Source organism: Drosophila tropicalis, unplaced genomic scaffold (genome assembly GCF_018151085.1).
Source record: "Drosophila tropicalis isolate 14030-0801.00 unplaced genomic scaffold, ASM1815108v1 contig_830, whole genome shotgun sequence".
NCBI classification, from domain to species: Eukaryota; Metazoa; Arthropoda; class Insecta; order Diptera; family Drosophilidae; genus Drosophila; species Drosophila tropicalis.
Genome location: NW_027173322.1, coordinates 364,788 through 374,123, shown reverse-complemented (window position 1 = coordinate 374,123; position 9,336 = coordinate 364,788). Strand labels below are relative to the sequence as shown.

At 34.2% G+C, this 9,336-nt stretch overlaps 1 pseudogene; it reads left to right on the top strand.

Moving 5' to 3' along the window:
• The first annotated feature begins 3,792 nt into the window (after positions 1-3,792).
• LOC137580180 (gamma-aminobutyric acid type B receptor subunit 1-like) lies at positions 3,793-4,470 on the top strand (annotated as a pseudogene).
• The last annotated feature ends 4,866 nt before the right edge of the window (positions 4,471-9,336 follow it).

Here is a 9,336-nt window from a genome sequence, read left to right as displayed (position 1 = left end):
AAAAGCTTACCGATTTTCTTAGGAAGAAAATTCAACTCAGTTTTTTTTATGAAGGTTGCTTAAACGTTTTTAAGCACATGCTCTAAAAGTTGTCAATTCCCTTTTTTCGATTCACTAATTTTAACAGATGCCTAATGCACCACTTCAATGTTGCGTATTGGTAAGGAAGCCAGAGTCTGCGCAGAGACAACGATTTTTTGGCAAGTTGACCCACATTTGGAACAAGCTTGTGACCAGCATGCCGAAAAAAACTTTTTTGGAAGAGGAACGCCCATTTTTGAGGTTATCGTGAAGAAACAAACAGGTGGACATCACTGTTTATTGAAAATTTATGAAAGGTTTGCCGCTTTGGACAGCGACAACTGTTTTGCTAATTTAATACAGGAGAGCTGATCTCTTTAAAATTGATCTGTAATTTTCTGTTTAAAACATACACTAATCGGATTATATATTATATGATATGGTATATTTAAGTTGCTAAACTGTATGCAACAGGCAGAAGAAAGCTATAAGTATCTTCCAGTGGATCTAGCCATGTTCGCCTTTTAGCCCATCTCTATGAACAATTAAACTTCGGATACTATAAGAAATGGAGCCATGGTATGTAGACTTCTGTTTATAGCGTGTATAAATTCGAGAATGAATATTTAGACACGTATGGATTACACTACAGAATTATATTCTAGGAAAGCTGCAATAGAACTTGTACAAAATAGACTGTAAGGCACTAGTAAGGACTATAAATAGCTTTAGCATCATAGAAACACTCGAGACAAATGAGTTGTCAATTGATAACTACAGACATGACACAGCCTTTTTTTCTGATAGTAATCTATTGAATAGCAAAAGCCTGTTTGGGTTTTTCCAAGTTAGCTCTTCTTTTTGAGCGAGTTCAAATTTTCCATTTTAAGATTATTTTTTAGTTTGTCACATAAATCATCGTCATTTGTTGTAAAAATAATGTTAATGCTTAAATAAATTAATTTTATAAATGTTATATAAGGTAGTAGTTAATCGACGGTTGGGTGAAGGAGCATTTGGTATGGTTTACGGCGGTGAAGCTCAGCTGTCACCAGGAGCATGGACAGCAGTGGCTGTAAAAAAACTGAAGTCCGGTCAAACCATGGAAGATCGTTTAGATTTCTTGTCAGAGGTGGAAGGAATGAAAAGATTTGACCATAGGAATATCATAAAACTCTTGGCCGTTTGTGTGCAATGTGAGTGAAAAAAACATTAATGGAGTTCATTTTATATGGTGATGGTGTTTACACTTTCTTCTGATATCTGGTCTTTTTGAGAAGTCCCATTTGAACTTATTTCATTTGGGTCTTATGTATACAAGCGGTCAACCAATAATGAATTGCTTGATTATGTAAAAAGCGGAAATCCATTGCAAATACCAATAGGAGTCAAACCGCAACTTTGAAAAGGTATGTTACTGTCGATAAGCTTACCGATTTTGTGTGAAAGAAAACTAGACTCAGTTTTTTATGAAGGTTGCTTTAAGGTTGAAACAACTTTTTTTAACCTTATGCTCAAAAAACAGTCATTTCACTTATTCTGGATTACAGTCGCATACGTATAAGTTACAGAAATTAAGGATTCTATTCTAGGAAATACTGCAATAGAACTTGTACGAAATAAAAACTATAAAAAGTTTAAGCGATATAGAAACACTCGAAACAAATAAACAGTCTGTGCTAGACCACAAATCAAACCGCTCCGGACCTTTTTTTCTGATAGTACATCTATTAAATAATAAAAGCCTATTATAAAGCATCAGATCAAAAATTTGAATCTGAGCGGATGAATAGAACACACGTTATTATAAATCGGCTGTGCTCCAACCCCTGTCTGCTGACTTCCACGTCATCCGTCATCAAGAGAGGACGCATACACAAACAGACGCAACGCTACATGAACTGTACATGTATGCGTGCGTTGTATGCTTAGTGAATAAGGGAAGAAGAAGATTGATTGCTGAATTGAGTTGAAGAAAATCATTTTCAACATGTTAATATAGCACCAACTGCTACAGTGGCAACAGCAGCATCAGCTGCAGCAGCGGCTATTCGATAACCCAAACAAAACTTGAACTTTTTTATTCTGCCAAATTTGGAATCCTGCTTATACTGCATTAAAAAATCTATTTTATATTCTGTGAAACTCATTTATATTAATTTTTCAGTGTTGAACAATTTAAAAATCCCATCTGCGATAAAAATGTATGCGCTACAATTCTGGCAGGATGTCGAAAAGATTCTGTTTTTATCGAAGAACAGCTGAAGGAAACTAAAAGTTTTGTCAATGTAATTTGGCTAAGCTACAAATTTCAAGACAGCATAAAACGGTTAACTGAATTATATAATTATGAATTATATTATATTGGGTGAAGGAGCATTTGGTATGGTTTACGGCGGTGAAGCTCAGCTGTCACCAGGAGCATGGACAGCAGTGGCTGTAAAAAAACTGAAGTCCGGTCAAACCATGGAAGATCGTTTAGATTTCTTGTCAGAGGTGGAAGGAATGAAAAGATTTGACCATAGGAATATCATAAAACTCTTGGCCGTTTGTGTGCAATGTGAGTGAAAAAAACATTAATGGAGTTCATTTTATATGGTGATGGTGTTTACACTTTCTTCTGATATCTGGTCTTTTTGAGAAGTCCCATTTGAACTTATTTCATTTGGGTCTTATGTATACAAGCGGTCAACCAATAATGAATTGCTTGATTATGTAAAAAGCGGAAATCCATTGCAAATACCAATAGGAGTCAAACCGCAACTTTGAAAAGGTATGTTACTGTCGATAAGCTTACCGATTTTGTGTGAAAGAAAACTAGACTCAGTTTTTTATGAAGGTTGCTTTAAGGTTGAAACAACTTTTTTTAACCTTATGCTCAAAAAACAGTCATTTCACTTATTCTGGATTACAGTCGCATACGTATAAGTTACAGAAATTAAGGATTCTATTCTAGGAAATACTGCAATAGAACTTGTACGAAATAAAAACTATAAAAAGTTTAAGCGATATAGAAACACTCGAAACAAATAAACAGTCTGTGCTAGACCACAAATCAAACCGCTCCGGACCTTTTTTTCTGATAGTACATCTATTAAATAATAAAAGCCTATTATAAAGCATCAGATCAAAAATTTGAATCTGAGCGGATGAATAGAACACACGTTATTATAAATCGGCTGTGCTCCAACCCCTGTCTGCTGACTTCCACGTCATCCGTCATCAAAGAGAGGACGCATACACAAACAGACGCAACGCTACATGAACTGTACATGTATGCGTGCGTTGTATGCTTAGTGAATAAGGGAAGAAGAAGATTGATTGCTGAATTGAGTTGAAGAAAATCATTTTCAACATGTTAATATAGCACCAACTGCTACAGTGGCAACAGCAGCATCAGCTGCAGCAGCGGCTATTCGATAACCCAAACAAAACTTGAACTTTTTTATTCTGCCAAATTTGGAATCCTGCTTATACTGCATTAAAAAATCTATTTTATATTCTGTGAAACTCATTTATATTAATTTTTCAGTGTTGAACAATTTAAAAATCCCATCTGCGATAAAAATGTATGCGCTACAATTCTGGCAGGATGTCGAAAAGATTCTGTTTTTATCGAAGAACAGCTGAAGGAAACTAAAAGTTTTGTCAATGTAATTTGGCTAAGCTACAAATTTCAAGACAGCATAAAACGGTTAACTGAATTATATAAAATAAAATACCCCTTCTACAATAAAAGATTCATTGTTTTACACTGGGTACCATCCGAAAAATAAAGAGAACTAAAGAAGACCTGTATAACGAAGTTGCATGTAAATGGTTAATGAAACATGAAGATGTGTATCAAAATTGGATAATAAATGACTCTGTAACATTATACATAGGTGGTATATTTCCATTGAATGTTTCAAGTCGGAGATACAAAAATATCGAAAAAGCTGCGCAAATGGCAATTACTGCAATAAACAATAATCGAACTATACTGCCAGGGTATAATTTAGGTATTTGGATAAACGATGGAGCATGCAAGTCTGATTTGGTATTAAAAGAATTTATACACTACTATAATCAACCAAATGTCAGGACACCCAGGGTGTTCTAGGACCTGCTTGTAGTGAGACGGTTCAACCAATAGCTTCGATTTCCAAGCATATGAATATGATGGTTATATCTTATTCAGCAGAGAGTGTTGCCATATTTGATCGAGAAGCTTATCCCTACTTTTTCCGTACAATTGGTACCGATTGGTTGTATATTGATGCTTATCTGGAAATTATGAACATTTTTGGATGGAATTGTGTTGCTATTTTAACGGAAGAGAGTCACACAACTATGGAATATATATCTTAAATGAAAAGTAAAATGAAAATTTACAATTTAACTTTGATTTTCAATCAGAAATGTAACACTGTCGCAACAGCAATGGAAATAAGAGAGTTTGGTTGTTGAGGCTGACAACATAACTAAAGGTCAACATTTTTAACATTTTATATTTCAGCACTTGCATAAGTTAAAAAAAGCACAAGCTAAAATAATAATAGCAAATTTTTATGGTCAGAACGCTGCAATGGCAATAATGAAGTGCTTGATTATGTAAAAAGCGGAAATACATTGCAAATACCAATAGGAGTCAAACCGCAACTTATGGGCCTTTTAAAAGCCTGCTGGTCTCAAGGGGCCGATAAACTACCAAATGCAATAGAAATTATTAATTACATTTCTAACTTTCCTCGCTTGCTAACTCCGTGTCTTGACTGTGCCACTGCAATTTCAATATCTGAAATAGAAAGCGATCAGTTAGATCTATTTTCAAAATGTTCTTCGACCGAAACAAAATCATCGTTTCACTTTTGTAATAAGAACACCAATAATTTAAATCAACTTGACTTGATAGGCAAATTTAACCAAGCAAACGTTAGAGATGAAAAAATTACGCCTATTTCGACATGCAGCTCAGATTCAATTTTAACTATTACACCAGATGGTTATAGCATAATGTCCCCCCTGATAATGCACCAAAAGTGCGATCGCCAAGGTTCGTTATAAATTAAAAAAAAATTTCAAGGTTCGTCGTCATTTTTTCCTTTGATTAATTTAGTTGAGCCGTCATTCTTCTTTTTCGATTCCGTTAGGTTAAGCCGTCATATATATTTTTCTTCGAGTAAGTTCGGTTGAGACTTCATATTTTTCTTCGTATAGGTTAGGTTAAGCCTTCACATTTTTCTTCATTTAAGTTAGGTTGAGCCGTCACATTAAAGTTAGTCTTCATTAAAGTTAGGTTGAGCCCCCATATTTGTAGGATTTGTGCCCACAAGAATTATAATTGTTGGTTTATTATTATTTTATTTAGGAAGTTATTATATTTAAGATATATTAATTAATTGGTTTTAAACAAATTTAAAAGTTTAAATGAAATACTCTTGCTTCGTTTACACACACACGTCGTTCCTCGTTCGTCGTTTTCTCCAGACTCTTCGTTTTCCACTCTGCCTTGCCACTTCGTCTTCTCTTTCCTTGCCACCTCGTCGATCAGCTGCTTTGGGAGTAGGTCTGGCCTTACAGCGTTACCATACCATCCCCACACAAATGTATACTACTAAGATTATAAAACTATTTTTCTGATCAACCTTATTTTTGGCGTAGAATTGTTGATATTTTACGTAAACGTAATATAACCAAGACCCAATAATAATATATCAAATTAACATTGTTTTTTCATATTAATTTTTCTTATTAAAATATAATACATAAAATTGTCGAAAAGCTTACCGATTTGCTTAGGAAGAAAATTCAACTCAGTTTTTTTTATGAAGGTTGCTTAAACGTTTTTAAGCACATGCTCTAAAAGTTGTCAATTCCCTTTTTTCGATTCACTAATTTTAACAGATGCCTAATGCACCACTTCAATGTTGCGTATTGGTAAGGAAGCCAGAGTCTGCGCAGAGACAACGATTTTTTGGCAAGTTGACCCACATTTGGAACAAGCTTGTGACCAGCATGCCGAAAAAAACTTTTTTGGAAGAGGAACGCCCATTTTTGAGGTTATCGTGAAGAAACAAACAGGTGGACATCACTGTTTATTGAAAATTTATGAAAGGTTTGCCGCTTTGGACAGCGACAACTGTTTTGCTAATTTAATACAGGAGAGCTGATCTCTTTAAAATCGATCTGTAATTTTCTGTTTAAAACATACACTAATCGGATTATATATTATATGATATGGTATATTTAAACTGTATGCAACAGGCAGAAGAAAGCTATAAGTATCTTCCAGTGGATCTAGCCATGTTCGCCTTTTAGCCCATCTCTATGAACAATTAAACTTCGGATACTATAAGAAATGGAGCCATGGTATGTAGACTTCTGTTTATAGCGTGTATAAATTCGAGAATGAATATTTAGACACGTATGGATTACACTACAGAATTATATTCTAGGAAAGCTGCAATAGAACTTGTACAAAATAGACTGTAAGGCACTAGTAAGGACTATAAATAGCTTTAGCATCATAGAAACACTCGAAACAAATGAGTTGTCAATTGATAACATGACATGACGCAGACTTTTTTTCTGATAGTAATCTATTGAATAGCAAAAGCCTGTTTGGGTTTTTCCAAGTTAGCTCTTCTTTTTGAGCGAGTTCAAATTTTCCATTTTAAGATTATTTTTTAGTTTGTCACATAAATCATCGTCATTTGTTGTAAAAATAATGTTAATGCTTAAATAAATTAATTTTATAAATGTTATATAAGGTAGTAGTTAATCGACGGTTGGGTGAAGGAGCATTTGGTATGGTTTACGGCGGTGAAGCTCAGCTGTCACCAGGAGCATGGACAGCAGTGGCTGTAAAAAAACTGAAGTCCGGTCAAACCATGGAAGATCGTTTAGATTTCTTGTCAGAGGTGGAAGGAATGAAAAGATTTGACCATAGGAATATCATAAAACTCTTGGCCGTTTGTGTGCAATGTGAGTGAAAAAAACATTAATGGAGTTCATTTTATATGGTGATGGTGTTTACACTTTCTTCTGATATCTGGTCTTTTTGAGAAGTCCCATTTGAACTTATTTCATTTGGGTCTTATGTATACAAGCGGTCAACCAATAATGAATTGCTTGATTATGTAAAAAGCGGAAATCCATTGCAAATACCAATAGGAGTCAAACCGCAACTTTGAAAAGGTATGTTACTGTCGATAAGATTACCGATTTTGTGTGAAAGAAAACTAGACTCAGTGCTTAGTGAATAAGGGAAGAAGAAGATTGATTGCTGAATTGAGTTGAAGAAAATCATTTTCAACATGTTAATATAGCACCAACTGCTACAGCGGCAACAGCAGCATCAGCTGCAGCAGCGGCTATTCGATAACCCAAACAAAACTTGAACTTTTTTATTCTGCCAAATTTGGAATCTTGCTTATACTGCATTAAAAAATCTATTTTATATTCTGTGAAACTCATTTATATTAATTTTTCAGTGTTGAACAATTTAAAAATCCCATCTGCGATAAAAATGTATGCGCTACAATTCTGGCAGGATGTCGAAAAGATTCTGTTTTTATCGAAGAACAGCTGAAGGAAACTAAAAGTTTTGTCAATGTAATTTGGCTAAGCTACAAATTTCAAGACAGCATAAAACGGTTAACTGAATTATATAAAATAAAATACCCCTTCTACAATAAAAGATTCATTGTTTTACACTGGGTACCATCCGAAAAATAAAGAGAACTAAAGAAGACCTGTATAACGAAGTTGCATGTAAATGGTTAATGAAACATGAAGATGTGTATCAAAATTGGATAATAAATGACTCTGTAACATTATACATAGGTGGTATATTTCCATTGAATGTTTCAAGTCGGAGATACAAAAATATCGAAAAAGCTGCGCAAATGGCAATTACTGCAATAAACAATAATCGAACTATACTGCCAGGGTATAATTTAGGTATTTGGATAAACGATGGAGCATGCAAGTCTGATTTGGTATTAAAAGAATTTATACACTACTATAATCAACCAAATGTCCTGGGTGTTCTAGGACCTGCTTGTAGTGAGACGGTTCAACCAATAGCTTCGATTTCCAAGCATATGAATATGATGGTTATATCTTATTCAGCAGAGAGTGTTGCCATATTTGATCGAGAAGCTTATCCCTACTTTTTCCGTACAATTGGTACCGATTGGTTGTATATTGATGCTTATCTGGAAATTATGAACATTTTTGGATGGAATTGTGTTGCTATTTTAACGGAAGAGAGTCACACAACTATGGAATATACATCTTATATGAAAAGTAAAATGAAAATTCACAATTTAACTTTGATTTTCAATCAGAAATGTAACACTGTCGCAACAGCAATGGAAATAAGAGAGGTTGGTTGTTGAGGCTGACAACATAACTAAAGGTCAACATTTTTAACATTTTATATTTCAGCACTTGCATAAGTTAAAAAAAGCACAAGCTAAAATAATAATAGCAAATTTTTATGGTCAGAACGCTGCAATGGCAATAATGAAGTGCTTGATTATGTAAAAAGCGGAAATACATTGCAAATACCAATAGGAGTCAAACCGCAACTTGAGGGCCTTTTAAAAGCCTGCTGGTCTCAAGGGGCCGATAAACTACCAAATGCAATAGAAATTATTAATTACATTTCTAACTTTCCTCGCTTGCTAACTCCGTGTCTTGACTGTGCCACTGCAATTTCAATATCTGAAATAGAAAGCGATCAGTTAGATCTATTTTCAAAATGTTCTTCGACCGAAACATCGTTTCACTTTTGTAATAAGAACACCAATAATTTAAATCAACTTGACTTGATAGGCAAATTTAACCAAGCAAACGTTAGAGATGAAAAAATTACGCCTATTTCGACATGCAGCTCAGATTCAATTTTAACTATTACACCAGATGGTTATAGCATAATGTCCCCCCTGATAATGCACCAAAAGTGCGATCGCCAAGGTTCGTTATAAATTAAAAAAAAATTTCAAGGTGCGTCGTCATTTTTTCCTTTGATTAATTTAGTTGAGCCGTCATTCTTCTTTTTCGATTCCGTTAGGTTAAGCCGTCATATATATTTTTCTTCGAGTAAGTTCGGTTGAGACTTCATATTTTTCTTCGTATAGGTTAGGTTGAGCCTTCACATTTTTCTTCATTTAAGTTAGGTTGAGCCGTCACATTAAAGTTAGTCTTCATTAAAGTTAGGTTGAGCCCCCATATTTGTAGGATTTGTGCCCACAAGAATTATAATTGTTGGTTTATTATTATTTTATTTAGGAAGTTATTATATTTAAGATATATTAATTAATTGGT